This window comes from Nycticebus coucang, chromosome 13 (assembly GCF_027406575.1).
Source record: "Nycticebus coucang isolate mNycCou1 chromosome 13, mNycCou1.pri, whole genome shotgun sequence".
NCBI lineage: Eukaryota > Metazoa > Chordata > Mammalia > Primates > Lorisidae > Nycticebus > Nycticebus coucang.
The window spans coordinates 87605126-87627352 of NC_069792.1; positions in this window are offsets into that span (position 1 = coordinate 87605126).

A 22227-nucleotide genomic window follows, 5' to 3' on the forward strand; every position below is an offset into this window, starting at 1 on the left:
TGGATGAAGAACTGCCATGGAAACCGCCTGTGGAGTTGTTTATGTCCTGGAGCAGCAGTACATGGCCCCTCAGAGGGCTCTTCATCCTGCTGAAGTTTGCTGTGGGTGGTAGAGGTTGGGAGTGGGGGTGGGGGCATGAGCATTAACCCATCACCATGGAGACAGGGATGCTGACAAAGGGCAAGCCTCCTAAGAAGCAGCATCTGGGATAGTGTCCTGCATCCCTCAGAGGGCCTGGTGGAGCTGACCGTTTTCCAAGGGCCCATAAATAATTTACAACTCATGTCCAAAATATTGTCCCCATGCCTTTTTTCTACAAATATACTTTTCAGACAATAACCAAGTTCCAGTTCAAAACACATTCTAATTCTTTTATTTTATTTTTTTTTCTCTACACCCTTACCAAAGTTCATTGTATTTTTTTCTTTTTATTGTTAGGGATTCATTGAGGGTACAATAAGCCAGTTTACACTGATTGCATTTTTTTTTATTAAATCATAGCTGTGTACATTGATATGATCATGGGGCATCATTCACTAGCTTTACAGACCATTTACCAAGTTTCACAATTGCATTTGTTAGGTAAAGTCCTTCTTACAATCATGTCTTGCCCCCAAAAGGTGTGACACACACCAAGGTTCCAACCCACCTCCCTCCTTCCCTCTCTCTGCTTTTCCTCCCCCCCCATGACCTTAATTGTTGTTAATTGTCCTCATATCAAAATTGAGTACATAGGATTCATGCTTCTCCATTCTTGTGATGCTTTATTAAGAATAATGTCTTCCACTTCCATCCAGGTTAATACGAAGGATGTAAAGTTTCCATTTTTTTTAATAGCTGAATAGTATTCCATGGTATTGAGTTGGTGGGCGTTTAGGCTGTTTCCACATTTTGGCAATTGTAAACTGAGCTGCAATAAACAGTCTAGTACAGTGTCCTTATGATAAAAGGACGTTTTTCCTTCTGGGTAGATGCCCAGTAATGGGATTGCAGGATCAAATGGGAGGTCTAGCTTGAGTGCTTTGAGGTTTCTCCATACTTCCTTCCAGAAAGGCTGTACTAGTTTGCAGTCCCATCAGTAGTGTAAAAGTGTTTCCTTCTCTCCACATCCACGCCAGCATCTGCAGTTTTGAGATTTTGTGATGTGGGCCATTCTGTCTGGGGTTAGATGGTATCTCAGGCTGGTTTTGATTCGCATTTCTCTAATAGATAGGGATGATGAACGTTTTTTCATATGTTTGTTAGCTATTCATCTGTCATCTTTAGAGAAGGTTCTATTCATGTCTCTTGCCCATTGATATATGGGATTGTTGGCTTTTTTCATGTGGATTAATTTGAGTTCTCTATAGATCCTGATTATCGAGCTTTTGTCTGATTCAAAATATGCAAATATCCTTTCCCATTGTGTAGGTTGTCTCTTTGCTTTGGTTGTTGTCTCCTTAGCTGTACAGAAGCTTTTCAGTTTAATGAAGTCCCATTTGTTTATTTTTGTTGTTGTTGCAATTGCCATGGCAGTCTTCTTCATGAAGTCTTTCCCCAGGGCAATATCTTCCAGCGTTTTTCCTATGTTTTCTTTATTTTTATTGTTTCATGCCTTAAATTTAAGTTCTTTATCCATCTTGAACCAATTTTTGTGAGTGGGGACAGGTGTGGGTCCAGTTTCAGTCTTTTACATGTGGATATCCAGTTCTACCAACACCATTTATTGAATAGGGAGTCTTTCCCCCAAGGTATGTTCTTGTTTGGTTTATTGACGATTAGGTGGTTGTAAGATGTTAGTTTCATTTCTTGGTTTTCTTTTCTATTCCAAGTGTCTATGTCTACATTTTTGTGCAGGACCATGCTGTCCTGACCACTATGGCTTTATAGTACAGCCTAAAATCTGGTATGCTGATGCCCCCAGCTTTATTTTTATTACTAAGAACTGCCTTAGCTAAACGGGTTTTTTTCTGGTTCCATACATAATGCAGAATTATTTTTTCCAAATCTTGAAAGTTACGATGTTGGTATTTTAATAGGAATGGCATTGAATAGGTAGATTGCTCTGGGAAGTATAGATTTTTAACAATGTTGATTCTTCCCATCCATGAGCATGGTATGTTCTTCCATTTGTTAATATCCTCTGCTATTTCCTTTCTGAGGATTTCATAATTTTCTTAATAGAGGTCCTTCACCTCCTTCGTTAGGTATATTCCTAGGTATTTCATTTTCTTTGAAACTACGGTGAAGGGAGTTGTGTCCTTAATTAGCTTCTCATCTTTATGGTTATTGGTGTATACAAAGGCTACTGACTTGTGGACATTGATTTATGTCCTGAAACATTACTGTATTTTTTGATGACTTCTAGGAGTCTTGTGGTTGAGTCTTTGGATTCTTTAAGCATAAGATCATGTTATCAGCAAAGAGGGATAGTTTGACCTCCTTTGTTCCCATTTGGATTCCCTTTATTTCCTTGTCTTGCCTAATTGTATTAGCTAGAACTTCCAGCACCATGTTGAATAGTAAAGATGACAGAGGACAACCTTGTCTGGTTCCAGTTCTAAGAGAAAAAGCTTTCAGTTTTATTCAATTCAGTAAAATATTGGCTGTGGGTTTGTCATAGATAGCTTCAAATAGTTTTAGAAATGTGCCACCTATGCCTATACTCCTCAGTGTTCTAATTAGAAAAGGATGCTGGATTTTATCAAATGCTTTTTCTGCATCTATTGAGAGGATCATATGATCTTTATTTTTGCCTCTGTTAGTATGGTGATAACATTTATGGATTTGCGTATGTTAAACCAGCCTTGCATTGCTGGGATGAAACCTACTTGATAATGATGTATGACTTTTTTGATGATAAGCTATAATCTATTGGCTAAGATTTTGTTGAGAATTTTTGCATCTATATTCATGAGTGAGATTGGTCTGAAATTCTTTTTTTTGGTTCGGTCTTTTCCTGGTTTTGGTATCTGGGTGATGTTTGCTTCATAGAATGTGCTGGGGAAGATTCCTTCTTCCTCAATGTTTTGGAATAATTTCTGCAGTATAGGAATAAGCTCTTCCTTGAAGGTTTGATAGAATTCTGGTGTCAAGCCCTCTAGACCAGGGCATTTTTTGATTGGAAGATTTTTTATTGTTTCTTTAATCTCAGTGCTTGAAATTGGTCTGTTCAGGAGCTCTATTTCTTCCTGGCTAAGTTTAGGGAGAGGGTGTGATTCCAAATATTGATCCATTTCCTTCCCATTGTCAAATTTCTGGGCATAGAGTTTCTGATAGTATTCAGAGATGATCTCTTGTATCTCTGTGAGATCAGTTATTATTTCCCCTTTATCATTTCTGATTGAGGTTACTAGAGATTTTACTTTTCAATTTCTCATTAGTCTGGCCAATGGTTTAACTATTTTATTTATTTTTTAAAAAAAACTCCTCGTTTCATTAATTTTCTGAATGATTCTTTTGATTTCAATTTCATTGATCTCTGATTTGGTTTTGGATATTTCTTTTCTTCTACTGAGTTTAGGCTTAGATTGTTCTTCTTTTTGCAATTCCATAAGATGGCTTGGGAGTTTGTTGATGTGCTCTCTTTCTGTTTTTCAAATGTAGGCATCTAAAGCGATAAATTTTCCTCTCAAAACTGCTTTCGCAGTATCCCACAGGTTTTGGTAGCTTGTGTCTTCATTGTTATTATGCTCAAGGAAGTTCATGATTTCCTGTTTTATTTCTTCCTGCACCCATCTGTCATTCAACAGAAGGTTGTTTAATTTCCATGCCTTTGTGCAGGGTTGAACGTTTTCGTTAGAGTTGAGTTCCACCTTTAGTGCCTTATGGTCTGAGAAGATACAAGGTAAAATTTCAATTCTTTTTATTCTGTTGATATTTGTTTTGTGTCCCAGGATACAATCAATTTTGGACAATGTTCCATGGGGTGATGAGAAGAATGTATATTCCTTATCTTTGGGATGGAGTGTTCTATATGCGTCTATCAAGCACAGTTGTTCTAGGATCTCATTTAAATCTCTTATATCTTTGTTTAATTTCCATTTAGAGGATCTGTCCAGCTCTGTAAGAGGAGTGTTAAAGTCCTCTGTTATTATGGTATTATCGGATGTCATGTTGCTCAGACTGAATAAAGTCTGTTTCAATAATCTGGGAGCATTTAAATTGGAGCATATTTAGAATTGAAGCATCATTTTGTTGTATTTTTTCCTTGACCAATGTAAAGTGACCATCTTTGTCTTTTTTGACTTTAGTTGCTTTAAATCCATGTGCATCTGAAAATAAGATCACAGCTCCTCTTTTCTTCTGAATTCCATTTGCCTGAAAAATTGTCTTCCAACCCTTGACTCGGAGTTTTAATTTGTCTTTTGAAGCCAGGTGTCTTTCTTGCAGACAGCTAATGGATGGCTTGTTTTTTTTTTTAATCCAGTCAGTCAATCTATGTCTCTAAAGTGGGGAATTCAAGCCACTAAAATGGTAGTGTGGTAGTATTCTATTCGTCTTATTTTGTGAGAGTCCATTGCTTAGTTTTATCTTTTGCATCAGTGTGGAGTTAGGTTCTGTCCTTTAATTTCTTAGTTCTTACTTTGCTGCTGATCCATTGTGATGGTCAGTGTGTAGAACAGGTTGAAGAATTTTACGTAGAGCTAGTCTTGTTGTGGTGAATTTTCTCAATGTTTGTATATCTGTAAATTATTTGATTTCTTCGTTAATTTTAAAGCTTAGCTTAGCAGGGTACAGAATTCTGGGCTGAAAATTGTTCTGTTTAAATAGATTAAAGGTAGATGACCATTGTCTTCTTGCTTGAAAAGTTTCATTAGAGAAATCTGAAGTCACTCTGATGGATTTGCCCCTGTAGGTCAACTGGCGCTTACTCCTGGTAGCTTGCAAAATCTTTTCTTTTGTCTTGACTTTGGACAGGTTCATCACAAGTCTTGGAGAAGCTCGGTTAGATTTGAGGTGACCTGGTGTCCTACATCCCTCTAAAAGCAGCGTGTCAGAATCTTTGGTGATATTTGGGAAATTTTCCTTTATAATATTCTCTAGTATGGCTTCCATTCCTCTGGGGCATTCTTCTTCCCCTTCTGGGATTCCTATAACTCATGTGTTGGAACACTTCATAAAGTTCTATAATTCTGACAGTGAAAGTTCTGCTTTCTCTCTCTCTTCTTTTCTGCCTCTTTTACTATCTGAGTTATCTCAAGAACTCTGTCCTCTACATCTGAAATTCTTTCTTCTGCATGGTCTAACCTGTTGCTGATACTTTCCATTGCATCTTTAAGTTCCCTAATTGCTTCAATTCTTTCAGCTCTGCTATATCCTTTCTATATTCTTCATATTGTTCTTCTCTTATTTGATTCTGTTTTTGTATTTCCTTTCGGTTATTTTCCACTTTATTAGCAGCTTCCTTCATTGTTTCCATCATTTCCTTCATTGTTTTCATCATGTGTAATCTAAGTTCCCTTTCTGTCATTCCTAACATTTCTTTATAGGTGGAATCCTCTGCAATAGCTACCTCATGGTCCCTTAGGGGGGTTGCTCTGGACTGGTTCTTCATGTTGCCTGGAGTTTTCTGCTGATTCTTCTTCATGAGTGATTTCTTTTACCTGTTTCCTTGCCCTAATTTTCCTTTCACTTCCTCTTTCTCTATGGACTAAGGTTTCAATGAGTCCTTTTGGTACAGGACCAGAAGGATGAGAAGGTTGAAGAGCAAGAAGGGATAAAAGAAAGAAAGAACAGAAAGAAAATAGAGAAAGGAGAGGGGGTGGGAAAAGGGAATATTGACAAAAAGAAGAGAGGCACAGCAAGAGGGAAACAGAGTAATATAGGTGTACAGTAGAGTACTTTGACACAACCTTAAAAAAAAACCCAACCTTTGGAGGTTCCCAGTTGTGTGGTTTCCTTGAGGTCAGCAGCTCTTTGCTAATCTGATCAGACACAGTACCCCACCTCCACCAAGTAGAGAGGAAAGACAAAAGTGCTATAAATCAAACCAAAACAAGCAAACATAAAACTTTATAGGATAAAATTGGATGAAAAACCAAATAATAGGGGTAGAAACACTTGCAAAAATGAAGTTCTTTTATTAAAAAAAGGCAGCAATGGGAAATTGTAAAATGGGGGGAAAAGAAAAGAAAAAATCTGTATGGAAAAGATTGAAATTAAAACAGAAAACAGCAACTACAACATCAAAATAAACAAACAAACAACAACAACAACAAAAAAAAAAACAACCAAAAATAAAGCAGTACATATATCTTGTTGAATATTGTCTGGGCAACAGGTGGTTTTCCGGAATATGAGATGTTAATCACAAAGCTGATACGACTGGAGGCCTCCGCTGATTTCTCAAACCCCAGAGGGTAGATACCCTAAATCTCTCTTCAGCCTTCTTAAAAGGCACTTTACACTTCTAAACTTGCTAAGCACAAGCTTTTCCCAGGAAAGTGCTTGACGCTGGGATCACTGCTGAAGTGGGTATCCAGTGTGCCAAACCAGTGTGCCAAAACCAGTCTCACTCTGCCCCTGAGGGTTAAGGCTGTAAGGCGGCTCAGTCCCTGCCTTTAGGCTGCTCAGTTACTAGGTTACTAGCTCCTGCCCAATCCTTGCTCTGCAACCCTGAGGGCGGAGTTTGCCAGGGAAGTTCTTTCGCAATGGCTCCCTGCAGCCCACATCTGAACACCATTAGCTCCGTCTGGCTCAGCGGCTCAGTCCGGGGCCCTAGACAACACCCAAAGTTCTCCACACTCCTGTTCAAGCTCTCCCCAAGGCAGTTCAACTGAGTGCCAAGTCCATAAACACCAAAACAGTTCACAGGTAAGGCCTTTCCAGTTTGCAGTCTCACTGCAACTGTACTTACAGCTGCCAGCAGGATTAGACCAATCGAACACACGCAACCACTTGCCAGGTTTCTGCTGTTTTTGTCCTCCTCTTTGGGTTCAGAAGTCTCTCGCTGACTCCCTGTATTCTCAAAAGGATGATTATAGGCAGATCCCACCAGCCAGAGATGCCTGGAGTCTTATCTCCCCAGACTCACAGTGCCCAGATGCAGGGAAGCTGTAACTCAGCTGCCATCTTGCTCTCTATCCAAAACATATTCTAATTCTTTTTTTTTTTTCTTTTTTTTTTTATTGTTGGGGATTCATTGAGGGTACAATAAGCCAGTTACACTGATTGCAATTGTTAGGTAAAGTCCCTCTTGCAATCATGTCTTGCCCCCATAAAGTGTGACACACACTAAGGCCCCACCCCCCTCCCTCCATCCCTCTTTCTGCACCCCCCCATAACATATTCTAATTCTTAAAGCATTTTCACCTTAAGAAGCTCTTTGGTTGAAATCAAATAATGTTGTGCCTCATCTACCTTCAATAGCAGGAGTGGACATTTGGTGGATTTATTTTTGCATTTGAATTCCCTTTGAATAGTGGTTTATGGTTCTTTAAATAAAAGCTTTGCCAAAGAGCCTCCATTTTCAGCCTTATTTAATAACATTCATGAGAATAAATCCTCCTGCCTACATTGAAACCCAGCCATCTTTTGCAGATAAAAGGTAAAGGAGAAAGTTAACCAGTATGTGTTGAAAAACTTATCTTAAAAAAATAAATTTTACTTATATGTTCTTATATGTAAACAGTACTTACTTCATAGGGAGTTTTTCATGTATTAAATGGTGATACAGGTGTGGCAAATTCTGTAGTCTCTAGAGGTCAAGAAGATCATGGACATGAAAAAATGCGTTATGTGTCATACAAGAGGGCAGAGCGGGGCCTGGAACAAAGATAGGTGCCCACTACTCAGCTATGCCTTTTTTAAAAAAGGAAGCAGAAAAAGAAAAAAATAAAGGGAAAACCACTCCCGTTTGTAAGTGACAACTAATTTAAAATAATAGAACATTTAGCAAGTAAAATACATGTAAACATCAAAAAAATATGTATATATATGTCATGTGCTGTTAGTTTGAGGCCCTGCCTTGTACCTGGCAAATGCTCGATAAAGTTTAGCTATTTTTATTGTTTCACTTAGATGCTGAGAGGTCTGTACGGTATGTATGTATATATGGAGGGGAACCGAAGGCTCAAAGAGCTGAGCAAGGGTATGAAAGAACCAGAACTTAAGTCTGATCCTAAACCTCAGTGACTCTGCAGTAGGTGGGAAGTTTTCATTAACAGCTTATGATTTTTTATGCTAACCTGAATTTCATAATTTTTTAAAAAGCATTACTTTTGCTCTTTCACCACTCTCATACTGCATGTTTGTCTTAAATTCAGAGAATTAACATGTGTAGAACTTCAAGTGCCTTTATTTATTTATTTATTATTAATGCAAGAATACTAAGTCTCTGCACTGAATAAAAACAAAAACAAAAGAAAGGACCCACAGGGGTATTCTGGGCTTGCTAGTTTTAGGCTGAGCCACTTGCATTGTGACAGTTGCAGCATTTGAATTCATAGTTGTAACACCCTTCTCCTATCTTCAGAGAAAATAAGTCACAAAAGATCCTTTGCGGCCTCAGCCTAAATGCTGGGCTCCCTGAGGCTTTGGTACTTTAAAGATAAAAAGATTTCAAAAGGACAAAAGCTTCTTCCATTCTTGGCATTGCTTACAAAACAAGAACTAGGAAGGTAACATTCCATGTTTTTGCATTTTCATTTTCAAGGTCCAGACATGTCTCCATTCTAGTAAGAAGAACCCAGAGGCAGTACAATGTCAGGTGTGGTGTGAACTCATGACTCAGGAAATATAGCAGGTCAGTGAATGGGAAGGTGAGTTCTTGACTGAGAAAAGTTAAAAGTAGGTCAGTAAAACAAATTAAAAAACTATGACTCAGGAAGTAGGAGGTGGTCAGTGAGCAAAAGGGTGAGCTTATACCCACGGAGTAGAATTCAGCCAGAGAAAGAAAAAGTGAATTAGTTAGAAAGTAACTCTTGGAAGTCAGAAATAAGGTTTCTTTCTTTATGCCAAGCAAGCTCAGTAACACCAGTAGATCATTTGAAGAACAATGAATGATTCCTTTCATTAGGAAAATTCCTAATTCCTTTGTTGATTCACTACCTATTTGTAGCTGTAAGTCCTTGGAAATTTCCTGAACCTATTTTCTCATCTGTAAAATGGAGATAAATAATATTGTTTGCCTTCTAAGCTATTGTGAAAATAAACAATGTATGTGAGTGCTTAGGATGGTGCCTGATAAATTTTCAATAAATATCTATTATTATTATCATTATTATTCCTTTTTAAATGTTTCATAAAACCTTTCTTCTTTTTAATGAGGATATCTTCTTACCTACTAATAGATCCCTCCCTTATCTACTGGCTTCTCTATTTCACAGAAGCATCTGGTAATTATGAATAGTCAACAGGGGTGTCCTTGGTGAGACAGACTCTCATACTATGAAATACTATCAAAATCACATCTGCTAATTTAAGAGCACAAAGTCCCACAGTCCCAGGGCACTCTCTCAGAATAAATCCATGATTAAAAAATGCTAACAAATGAGTTGTTTATTTCCTGATAAAAGGAACATGGTGGAAAAGAGAGATTCGTTTTCTTTTGTAAAACAGGTTGTCATAGAAAGAATGGCTTTAAATCAGAAGGTCTGTGTGTGGCACATGTAATACTTGGGGAAAAGAGAAATCTCTGACTCCTTTTCTTAGCATCACTTGTCACTTGAGAGGAAATTTCCCCTCTATTGTGTGGACATAAGTATGATGAAAATCGTGTCTGCGTGGCTTGAGATGAGTTTGGGTAAGTGCTACTTAAGTATTAATAAAAAGCACACTGGATTTCTTCCATCTATCCCCTTAGAGGTCTGCTTTTCTGTCCAAGATCTCCTTTTATTGTTTCTTTCTTTTCATTGCTCATTTATGTGCATTGTAACAAAATATGTATTGTGTTGCTATAAGGTGAGATTATAGGTCTTGGGCAAAGCAAAAGTCTGTATCAATATATTGTACATGTCCAGCTTTGATAGCTTAGTTTCCATTGATTTGCTGACTATTTAAACCACCGAGCTATTAACAAAGCAGGACCACTACACACAGTGTATTCCTAGCCCTTGCCCCATGAAATAGCTTTAGGAATGCTGTTGCAGCAAAATAATACCATTCTTCTTGGTATATGGCATGCTTCAGTTTCAGAAGCTCTTTCCCATGCATTTTCATAACATTTGTCATTTGATTTTCATAGCAAACCTGTGAGTTCAGCAGGCCATTATTCTTTCTATTTTATATCTGAGGAAAATAAGCCTGAAAGAATATAATCAATTCAGAGAAGGCCATAAAGTGACAATGTGGGGATTTGAACTCAAGGATATATGACTTTGGGGTCCTTGCTTAATCTTCTATTATTAGGCAGGGAAAAGTGATTTCTCACAACCACCCTATTAGTTAGGGTGCCTCTTTTTCTAAAAGGATCTGTATACCAAAAGCATGCTTTGAGGCACAATCAGAGTTATGACATCAGTCATTTTTATCAGAGTGCTTCTGGTCTTATTCTGGTTATTTACCTTTTTAAAACTTCATAAGAAAACCATAAAAGAGTGTGGATTATTTCTGTTAGGACAGAAAATCATCACTAGGTCAGGGATATTGGTAGTCATTGGCAAGGTAACATAAAGAAGAGAGGCAGAATCAGACCTGTGTTTGGATGCTGGATTCACCAGTTTCTATTTGTGATATCGTGAAAAGTCTCCCTAAACCCTGAATTATTCCTCCCGTAAATGGGAACCATAGTAGTAGCAACTGCCTTTTGTGCAGGGCATGAAGATTGAAAAACACATTTCCTGTAAAATGCTTAGCAAAGAACTTTGTTTCATAATGACTTAAATAAACGATAGCTATGATGACCATTATACTGATTACTATATACTGATTTCGTCTTTGCTACTTGAATGTTATAATACAGGTAAATAATTCTATTGGAAGTGCCCTAAGCATATTTTGCCTTAGGGATCTCATGGATCTTTAGTTCTTTAGATGTAAAAATGATGAGTAAAACAAAAAAGGATGAATAATAAGCGTTTGCTCTCATATCCCATTCTACTTTGTGCGAAAACTGATCGTAACACTTACCATATTCTTTTAAAATAATTCAACTCAGTTCAAGAAATGTTATCTGAGGTCCTACTATGTGTTAGAGGCAGCTAGGGCCTGGGTGAAAGCTGGATAGAAGATAGGCTTTCCCTTCAAGAAGTTTATGGATGAAGGAGGACGATGGAACACAGAGATCATTAAATTGTGCCACAGGTACTGTGATGGCCACGTGGCCAGCACAGTATGCAAATTAGATAGGGCCACTTTGGTAAACCTGGGGTTTCTAATGCAGTCAGAAGATTATTGGAAAGCATTCCGGTACTACGAGAGTATAACGTAAAAGCCAAGAAGAGGTAAAAGGATAACTGGAGAAAATTTCTGGATCTAAGTGTTCTTAGACCATTTCTGCTACTATAACAAAACATCTAAACTGGATAATTTATAGTAATAGAAATTTGTGCCTTGTGCCTTATGGTCCTGGAGGCTTGGAAGTCCAAGGTTGAGGTATCAGCAGAACTGTCATCTAGTGAAGGCTGCTGTCTGCTTCTAAGATGGCATCTTCTTACTGTGTCCTTATGTTGCAGAGGCAAAACATCAAAAGACCTACCTGGCTCCCTCTAGCCCCTTTATAAGGGCACTTGTGCCATTCACGAGAGCTCTGCCCTCATGACTTAATTACTGTCTGAAGGCCTATCCCTTTAATATTATTTCGCTGGTGTTAAAGTTTCAACACATGAATTTTAAAAGGACACATACATTCAAACCATAGCAAAGGCCATGGAATTCTGTTGATAAGATGTGGGCTTTATTTTATAGCTTAAAGGTCACATATTTTGGAAAGTAAGCAGACCATGAGCCACATACAACCCATACAGATTTAGTTTGATCTTACAGATGTTCTAGAAAGTGAATTCACATAAATATGAAAAACTATTTCACTTACAAATCCCAATGACCTGTCTTCTGGAGAAATCACTCAATGCACATTTCAACATAGTATCAATTAACTGGAGATAAAGTATGACTTCTTGCAGAACACCAGACACTCAAAGATTTGGCACAGTGCCTATCAGTCCCATTTGGCCTACCCACTCATTTTTATGATGTATTTGACAACTACAGGCATTCAAGACTGCATGAACATTCTCTATGTCCAGCCCTTAACAAATATATGGAACTACGCCTATCAGAAAACTAGGTCTAGATTTCTTTATGGCATGGGTACTGCCTTTCAGAAAGTCAACAAATGGTTCCAACACTGGACACCAGTGATCTCTTTTAATCGTTTCTGTCTAAATCCAGCAAGTTGAAGTAAGAGTGGTAATCAGGTGGCAGAAAATTAGTAGCAATAGTGTTGGTACTACTTTTTATTTCTGCTGGTAATAACAATGGCTAGTATTTATGTAAGTCTAAGGGCCAGAAACAATCCTAATAAATTTACATGGGTCATCTCAATCAATAGTCTTATTAGAACAGTTATATCATTATTCCCATTTTTTACAGATAAGGAATATGAGCATTAGAAATGTCAATAAAACAGTCAAAGTTGCACTATATTAAACACACACCCTGCTTCTCGGCCTTTTGGCTAAGATCAAGTGTAAACACACACTCTTAAACACTCTGCAGTATTTCAGGGACAAAAACCTCCTAACTGGTATTATGAGCAGGACAGGAAAGGCAGAAAAAGGAAGAATTGAGATGGAGTACCTAAATCATCGTTTATAATGTTTACTGTTTTATATTTTTATATTTTCAAAGAAAACGTCATTTTAGACTGATTAAAATGTATTCAAGGAAAGCCTATTGATAGTTGGTCTAACAGTTGTGCAGATTGGCCTGCCACCTAGCCATAAAGCTCATCTAACCTGACAACACCTCCAGCTGACAGGCAACAGATTAACAGTAACTTAGGAAGTCTGAAAGATCCTCTAAAAGAACACAGAAACAAACACAAAGAACAATTCTAATAAATTGTGGGAGAAATTAAAGTATAAAAGAAGGGGAACTTCATCCTAACAATTCAGAAGATTAAGAACCTTATGCCCAGCTACTCGGGAGGCTGAGGCAAGAGAATCGCTTAAGCCCAGGAGTTGGAGGTTGCTGTGAGCTGTGTGATGCCATGGCACTCTACCGAGGGCCATAAAGTGAGACTCTGTCTCTACAAAAAAAAAAAAGAACCTTATGGATATTTTGGAAAACAGACTGGTATTTCCAGTGGGATACAAGAAAACTTTGCTTCCTTGAAACAAAGGCAGAGCACCATAGGGAAAAACTGAGATAAAAGATACTAGGATGAGATAAAAATAAATGTGCAATGATGTAAACGATGGAAAAAAAAAAAAACTTGAAAAAGAATGCAATAGCACAATTAAAATAATTACCAGAAAAAGAAGAAAATAGAGAAAGAGTCAGTAATTCTGCTTCCTGAACAGCAGGCTATGTAATTCAGACTAATCTTCTACTGAGAAAATCTAGGGGGAAAATGCACAAAATATATTAAAAAGAAAAAAACTAAAAAAGAGGCAGAGCAAGACAACAGTTTAGAGATGTCTCCTTTGCAGCTGCTGGTGGTGAGATTAGGGAGAGAGGACTCCAGCAATTTCTGGCTGGGTTCCCTGCCCAGAGGCATAGCTTTGGGGGAGCAGGGAAGTGACCAGAGACTCCAAGAACCAACGAAGAGGTCAAGGACAGTGGAGAACCCACACAGAAGGCAAGTACTTACATGCTATCAGAGGCTGGCAGTTTGGTGGTGAGTTTTAGACAGAGTAGGCAAGTCTAGCAGTGTTTTTTGGACTGGTGTACTTGTTGGAACTACCTTGGAAGAGCTTGTGTGAGTCAGTGATCTTAAACCATATCTTAAACCATACTCAGTGGCCAGGACTGAGTCACTGGGCAGAGCAGAGCTCTCCTCATTGGGTTGCTGGCAGGGCATCACCATTGAGGAAAATCTGCCTGGGAAGAACAGTCCACAGGGTCCTAGTGCCAGGTTGGTTCCAGCATGCCTGCTGAGCTAGTCACTTTTGGGGAAACTCCAGCAAAACCTGTTTTTAAGGGAATGCCATTTTGTGGCCAAGGGGTACTGACTGGAAAAGTTGAGGCATGTCTCTTAAGTAGGCTTTCTAAGGCTTCATGCTCTCAACCCTGCGGGGATTGAGGGTAAATAAAGTAGGAAAATGGGACCAGTTGCCTCAGCAACTAGAATGGGAATTTTATTTATTTATTTATTTATTTATTTATTTATTTATTTATTTTAAGACAGATTTCCATTTTGTTGCTCTTAGTAGAGTGCCATGGCATCACAGCAACCTCAAACTCTTGGGCTCAAAGTGATTCTCTTGCCTCAGCCTCCCTAGTAGATGGAACTACTGGCACCAATCACAGTGCCCAGCTATTTTTTAGAGATGAGGACTTACTCTTGCTCAAGCTGGTCTTGAACTCTTGAGCTCAGGCAATCCACCTTCTTCAGAGTGCTAGGATTACAGGTGTGCGCAACCGTGCCTGGCTTTGCCTCATCAACTAGATATTGGCTTCCAGCCCTCATCTTTTGTAGCCCTATCAGAATTGTGATTAGGATCTCCTAACCCCAGAACATCACCTGTTGTCCAGGCAATATATGACATCATATATATATATATATAATTTTTTTCCTTTTTTTACATTTTTATTTTATTTTCACCCCCTAGGATTTTGGAGTGGGTTTTTTTCTTTTTTTTATTGTTAATTTTTCATTGTGTTTTTTTCTTTAATAGTAACAGCTCCACTTTTGCTACAGTTTTTCTGCTCCTTATGTTACTTTTTTTTTTTTCAATTTTATTCCTTAGGATTTTTTTTCCTTTTTTGTTTTGCTTTGTTTTTTTTTGTTGTTGTTGTATTTTTATTTTTTCCATTTTTACTTTCTTCAATAATAAGGGCTCCATTTTTGGTATGATTTTTCTACTTATTTCATTCCTTCTTTCTTTCCCATTTCTCTCCTTTTCTCTCTCTTTTTCTAAATATTTTTCTACTTTTTTGTCTTTTCCATATAAATTTCTCAAATAACAACTAAACTATATCCTTTTGTTTTACATCTTACACAATTTTATTTTCAATTTTCTCTATATGCTTTTATTATTTTTCTTGTTTTCCTGATCTGTTATATTCTTTGTCAATCTGTATTCCATTTATGGGACAGAGCCTCATTCTGAGGCCTGAGCTGGGATGCCACTGTCTTGGCCTGGCTCAAAGAGACCTTGATCCCTGGTCTAGGGGGTCCTTCTAGCTTTGGCATTCAGAAGGACCCTATTGATAGGTTCCCACTATGATATATTGCTGTTTTTCTTTTCTTTTATTTTTCTCTGGTGATGGTTGGGTCTTGTTTTTGGTCAGGCTGGTAAGGAGCTCCTCACCATGAGGGACCCACACATCCCAGCCTACCAGATGCTAGGAATTGTGGGTGTGGGCCAATAGTCCTGATTACCACTATTACTCCTGTCTCTTTCTTTCTGTTCTTCTTCTCATCTTTTTTGTCAGCCTTTCCTTTTACCCCTCCCCTTTTTCTATTCTCTTCTTCTTTTTTTTTTTTCTTCCTCCCTTCTTGCTCTTCACTCTTCTCTTCCTTTTGGTCCTAAGCCAAAAGGACACATGAACACCTAAGAACAAAGACAAGGTAATTTAAAGAGAAGGAGAAAGTGCAAGGGAAAAGTAGGGAAAGAAGTAGACAAAAGCAAGAAACTCACTAGGAGAAACCAACAGAAAGATTCTGGCAACATGAATAACCAGACCCTCAAGAGATCATGGGGTAGCTACCACAGAAGATTCCACCTATGAAGAAATGATGGAAATGATAGAAAGGGAATTTAAAATGTGGATAGTAAATAGAATGAAAGAAATTGCTGAGAAAGTGGAAAATAATCAAAAGTAAATCCAAAAACAGAACCAAATAAGAGATGAAAGATATGAAGAATTTAGAAAGGGTACAGCAGAGCTTAAAGAATTGAAGGAGTTAATCAGGGAACTTAAAGATGCAGTAGAAGGTATCAGTAACAGATTAGACCATGGATAACAATCTCAGAGCTAGAAGATAAAGCTCTTGAGCTAACGCAGGCATTTAAAGAGTCAGAAAAGGAGAGAGAAAGCAGAACATTTGATCAGAGAATTATGGAACTTCACAAAGCATTCAAACATACGAATTATAGGTATCCCTAAAGAGGAAGAAGATTGTCCCAAAGGAATGGAAGCCCTTATGGAAAGTATCATAAAGGAAAATTTCCAAAGTATTACCAAGAACTCTGATACACTCCTTTCAGTGGGATATCTAACCCTAGGTCATTGCAACTCAAGAAAGCATCTCTAAAACATTGTCATGAACCTGCACAAAGTCAAGACAAAAGAGAAAATTTTGCAAGCAGCCAGGAGTAAGTGCCAATTTACATACAGGAACAGATCCATAAGAATGATAGCAAACTTCTCAGCTAAAACTTTTCAAACCTGAAGAGAATGGTCATCTACCTTAAACCTTCTTAAACAAAACATTTTCAACCCAAAATTCTATAACCTGCTAAGCTAAGCTTTATGGAGAAATTTATGGAGAAATCAAATCTTTTACTGATATAGCAATATTGAGGATATTCACCACAACAAGAAAAGCTCTACAGAAAATAGACCTATTCTCCACATTGACCATCACAATAGACCACCAGCAAAGTAAACACCAAGAAACTAAAAGACAAAACTTAGCTCGCACAATGGTAAAAAGGATAAAATTAAATGATAGAATTTCACAAAATAAGATGAATAGAACTCCACAACAATTTTTAATTCTCTCAATAAATGTAAAAGGCTTAAATTCTCCACTGAAGAGGCACAGGTTGGCCAATTGTATAAAAAAGCACAAGCCATCTATATGCTGTCTCCAGAAATTACACCCTGCTTCAAAAGAAAAATGAGACTCAGGGTACTCAGGGTAAAGGGATCAAAAACAATATTTCAGGTAAATTGATATCAGAAGAAAAGGGGTAGTCATGATCTTATTTTCAAATACAAGTGGATTTAAAGCAACTAAATTAAAAAAAGGTAAAAATGGTCACTTTATACTGGTCAAGAGAACAATCAAACAAGAGAACATTTCAGTTCTAAATATTTATGCACTGACATAAATGCATCCAGATTTAAAAAACAAACCTTAATTGGTCTGAGCAACATAATATCCTATGACACCTTAATAGCTAGGGACTTTAACACCCCTCTTACAGAGCTAAACAAAATCTCTAACCAGAAACTAAAGACAGATACAAGAGCCTTAAATGCAACCCTAGAACAATTGAGTTTAACAAACATATACGGAACACAACATGCCAAAGCTAAGGAATATACATTCTTCTCATCAGCCCATGAATCAGGCTCCAAAATAGATCATATCCTAGGACACAAATCAAACCTCAATAAAATCAAAACAATTGAAATTACACCTTATATCTTTTCAAACCACAAGGCAATAAAGGTAAAGCTTAACTCCAACAAAAATTTTCATTCCCACACAAAGGCATGGAAACTAAACAACCTATGCTGAATGACGGTTGGACCAAAGAAGGTATAAAGGAGGAAATTGTTAACTTCCTTGACCATAACAACAAAGAAGACACAAGCCACCAAAACCTGTGGAACACTGCTAAAACAATCCTAACAGGGAAATTTATTGCATTAGACGCCTATACCCCCAAAACAGAAAGAGAGCACAGCAACAACCTAATGAATCATCTTAAATAAATGGAAAAGGAAGAGCAATCTGATCTTAAACTTAGCAGAAGAAAAGAAACCAAAATTAAACCAGAAATAAATAAAATTGAAAACAAAAGAATCATTCAGAAAATTAATGAAATGAAAAAGTTGGTTCTTCACAAAGATAAATAAAATCAATAAACCATTGGCCAGATTAACTAGAAACAGAAAGGCAAAACCTCAATCAGAAATGAAAAGGGTAAATAACAACTGATACCACAGAGATATAAGAAATTATTTTTGAATACTACAAAAAATGTTATGCCCAGAAGTTTGACAATGTGAAGGAAATGGATCAATACTTGGAATCACACCATCTCACGATGCCAAATGCATCACTCTACCAGATTTTAGTTTGTATTACAAGTCCACAGTGCCCAAAACAGCATGGTATTGGCACAAAAATAGAGATATGGACATATAAAATAAAATAGAAAACCAAGAGATGTAACCAGGTTTAGATGTGGAAACATAGATGTTTGTACTGGGCAACTGGAAGGACAGAATTAGGTTTTAACAGGTCAAAAACTCTAGAATAAGTAGAGAAAGGAGATCACAAGTACAGTTTAAAACATGATATTTATGTAGTTTTTTTACTCTTACCCATATGCTTTCCTCTAGTTCACTCTGACCAGGTGCAGGACACACAGGTATTCTCCTGCCTCAGTGCCACTGATCTCACTGATGTTATGTCTGGCAGGCTCTTCTTTGATGTCTTTGATGTATCTACTTGTCTCACCCCCTCAGCTACCTCAGGTCTTCACTTAAATATGTCCTTCTTAGTAAGACTTTGTTTTCCCACTTTATTTAAAAGTGTAGCTTCCCCACTTCTGACCCTCATTTGCCTTCTTTATTATTCCAAAGTATTTGGTACTTCCTAAAATGGTCTTATACCATCATATTCTTTTGTAATCACCACAAAAACAGGGAATTTTGTTTCTCTTGCTCTCGGTTTTATCTCCAACACTCAGAACAATAAATGGTATAAAGTAACACTCAATCAATGTTTTTGCTAAAAATACAATTAACTGAGAGTGCTAAGAAAACAAAAAACAAGAAAAATCACAACAGAAATAATGGAGGATGGAGAAAGGGGGTGTGACCCAAATGTAACAAGGGTTCACTAGGGAAAAAACAAAAAAAGTAATTAAGACGTGCATAACAGAGATATCATTTTGAAAAATCCTCATAGGAAATTATTAATAGATTAGAAAGCAATGGCAAAAAGGCTGTTGGTTCTTTGACAAAATCAGTGAAGAAAAATACTTTTACCCTAGTAGAATTTATGATGTACCTACCAGAATAAAGGAAATTTTGACAAGGACTCAGTTTAGAAAGACAAAACAAGAAGAAGAAAAAAAAAGAAACCAATAAATACAAGTTACCTACCAAAAGCACACATCAAATTTCACTACACTGAAAGTCAAAATGAAGAAGAGTGACAGTTCATGAGCTTTAAGAAAAGAAGGTTGTGACCCTGAATCTTGCCGCCTAGCCCAGCTATCTTTGATGCATGTAACAATGGAAATGTGTTGTTACATATGCAGTCGTTTAGAGATATGGCACCCATATGTTTTTATTGGAAAAGAAACATGCCTAAAGCTATGACCACAAAATAAATCCAAATTAAAAAAAAATCAGTGTTGGACACTAACAACATAAATGAATGATATTCCTTGTCTTTGTCATTAGGCTAATAGTGCTGAAGAAGGAATATGATACAGCAGAAAGAGAATAAGATAAATCCTCTGTGTGTCAATCCCAGCTCATTCCCTAATTAACTTTGTGACTGGGCCAACCCCTCAAGCTCTTAGAGCAGTGTTTTTCAACCTTTTTTTATCTGATGGCACATTTGAACCTATAGTTAAATTTCTGCAGGTACACATAAATTATGTTGATCCAAAAAGAGAGTAAGAAAAATAATTTACTTAACTGTGCTTTGAATGTCTTTCAAAAATAATTTAATTAATAATCTTATAAAATTTGGTGGACACACCTAAGATCCTTTCATGGCACACCAGTTTGCCACAGCACACTGGTTGAAAAATCACTGTCTTACTTTTTTTATTTGTTAAATTAAGAAAGTGATATTTATGTAATATTCACAAAAGGGATTTGTAAATTACTCTACAAATATCAGCATTTATTATTACTCCTTAAGGGCTTATGCATTTTCAAGCAGAATCATCATAGTGGATTTTATTTTACTTTTCAGGGGATGGCCATTTCCATGAATGAGAGCTTTGTTGTGGAACAATTGTGAGGAAAACAGAAATCTTTTTTTTGTGTGTGTGTGTGCTCAATAAGCACATCCCAGATCTAGCTATGTAATGACCAGCATGGCTTCTTTCTATGGAATTCTACAGCATTGGATCTCATCTGTAAGCCTTTGTGATCACCTAAATTAGTCAGGCAAGTGACGCACTCACACAAATCTGTAGCCCCTGTCTGGAGTGTGCTTATTTCTCATTCAGGATAGATGTAGTTGTTCTCATCTTGGCCAGTGCTGCCTTGAATCTATGTTCTATTCTTCCCAGCCTTTGCTCAAATTCTTTTTCTGCATGAAGACTTCCTTCATGTCTCCAGACATCCATCCTCTGATCAGCCCTGAAAGCTTCTAATGTGAACCACACGGGAACCACTATTTGCAGTTTAATCATATTCTTTACCATCCTGTTACCAAGTTAGCTTTTGTTGATTATATTTTCCAAAACGTTTATGTTGGAATTCCAAACAAACTCTAACCGTGTCTGTGAAAATGTATATAATGATCAGAACAATGTTCATAACATAGCTTTAAGAAGTGAAAAGGAGTGAAATTATTTATACTGTATGATCTACATTAAGTAAAAGTGTTAGCAAAAATATTAGAGAGAACTGGGATTCAGGTGGAGAGTGGATGTGTTCAGGGAGTAGTATGAGAACATCATCTCAGAAAATTGCTTTTATGGAGCTATAGCTCCTTGAGATATTCCAAGCGGTTGAATGTTTAAGAAATTCTACAATAGCCTCCCTCTTGGAAATTCACATCAAAAGTCAAATTATTAAGAATATGATGTCCCTTAGTTAAAAAAAAGACAAAAATGTAACTTCATTTACTCTACATTCAAAAAATATTTTAGAAAGATAATTTTTTGAAATATATTTTAATAGAATTCCCACAATCCCTTTGTGGAAATTAAATATTCCAATTTGAAAAAAAAATTGTTTTAATTTTCCTTTTTTTGTGTTAACAAAGTAAGGTATCCTCTTTTGAACCAGGAGAACTATGGAAAGTTGTATTTAAAAATTAATAATCATTCTATCCTGTTTTCATTTCCATCTCCCAAGGTAACAAACATCAAGTTATTGTGCATTATTTCATTTCTTTCTTCACAAAACTAACGACTTGAGTTATTTACTCTGCAAATAAGTTACTTTCAAAATCAAGATCATATTTACACATTACTTTGCAAATTTTTATTCTTATCTAACAAAATATTGTAACTGTCTCTCAAAGTCTGACTCAATTTTTTGAATAGCTGGATAACTTTGCCAAGAATGATATTACTATAACACAATTGTATAATCTCCACTGTAACCAAGATACAGAGCAATTCCCTCAGCTTAAACAGCATTCCTCACGCTACTTTCCTCCACTTCCGCCCCTTAGAAAACACTGATCTGGTTTTTATCCCTTTAGTTCTGTCTTTTTTACGAATTTAATTTCAATGGATCATACCATATATGGTGTTTTATTTTTTACTTCTTTCACTTAGCACTGTTTTGAGATTAATCATGATATGTCATTTCTTTTTATTGCTAAGCCAATGAAATCATTTGGGACTTGTTATTTCTATTATAGTTTTGGGTTATTATGAATTATACAGCTATAAATATCCATATAGAAGAATATGTATTTTAATTTCTTTTAGGTAAATACTTAGGATCAGAATTGCTATACTATTTATAAGTGCAGGTTTGCCCTTTTAACATTCCACCATATGGTTTCTAAAGTGGCTGCATTTTTCTACTTTTTTTTTTTTCTTTACCAGTAATGTTTATAATACACTCTTTTTGGTATTGCTTAAGAAATATTTTCCAAACCTTGTGTGGGAAAGATCATGTTTTCTTCTCTTTTATAATTTTAATTCTTACATTTAGGTCCCTGACCCATTTCAAATTAATTTGTGAGTATGGTGTGAAGGGATTGCAACGATTTATTTTTCATACTTATACACAATGGTTTCATCACCATTTTTTAGAAATGTTTGATTTCCACGATTTACATACCATGGCGCTTTAGTTGAAAATCAATTTGTGATGTAAGTGCAGGTTTATTTCTGTACTCTAATCTTTCCTGTGGTTTATGGCTCTATATTTACTTCAATATCTCTCAGTACCGACTACTGTAGCTTTATATTGCTTCGAAATCAGGTCGTATGAGTTCCTCAAACTTTTTTCCCAAATTATTTCAGG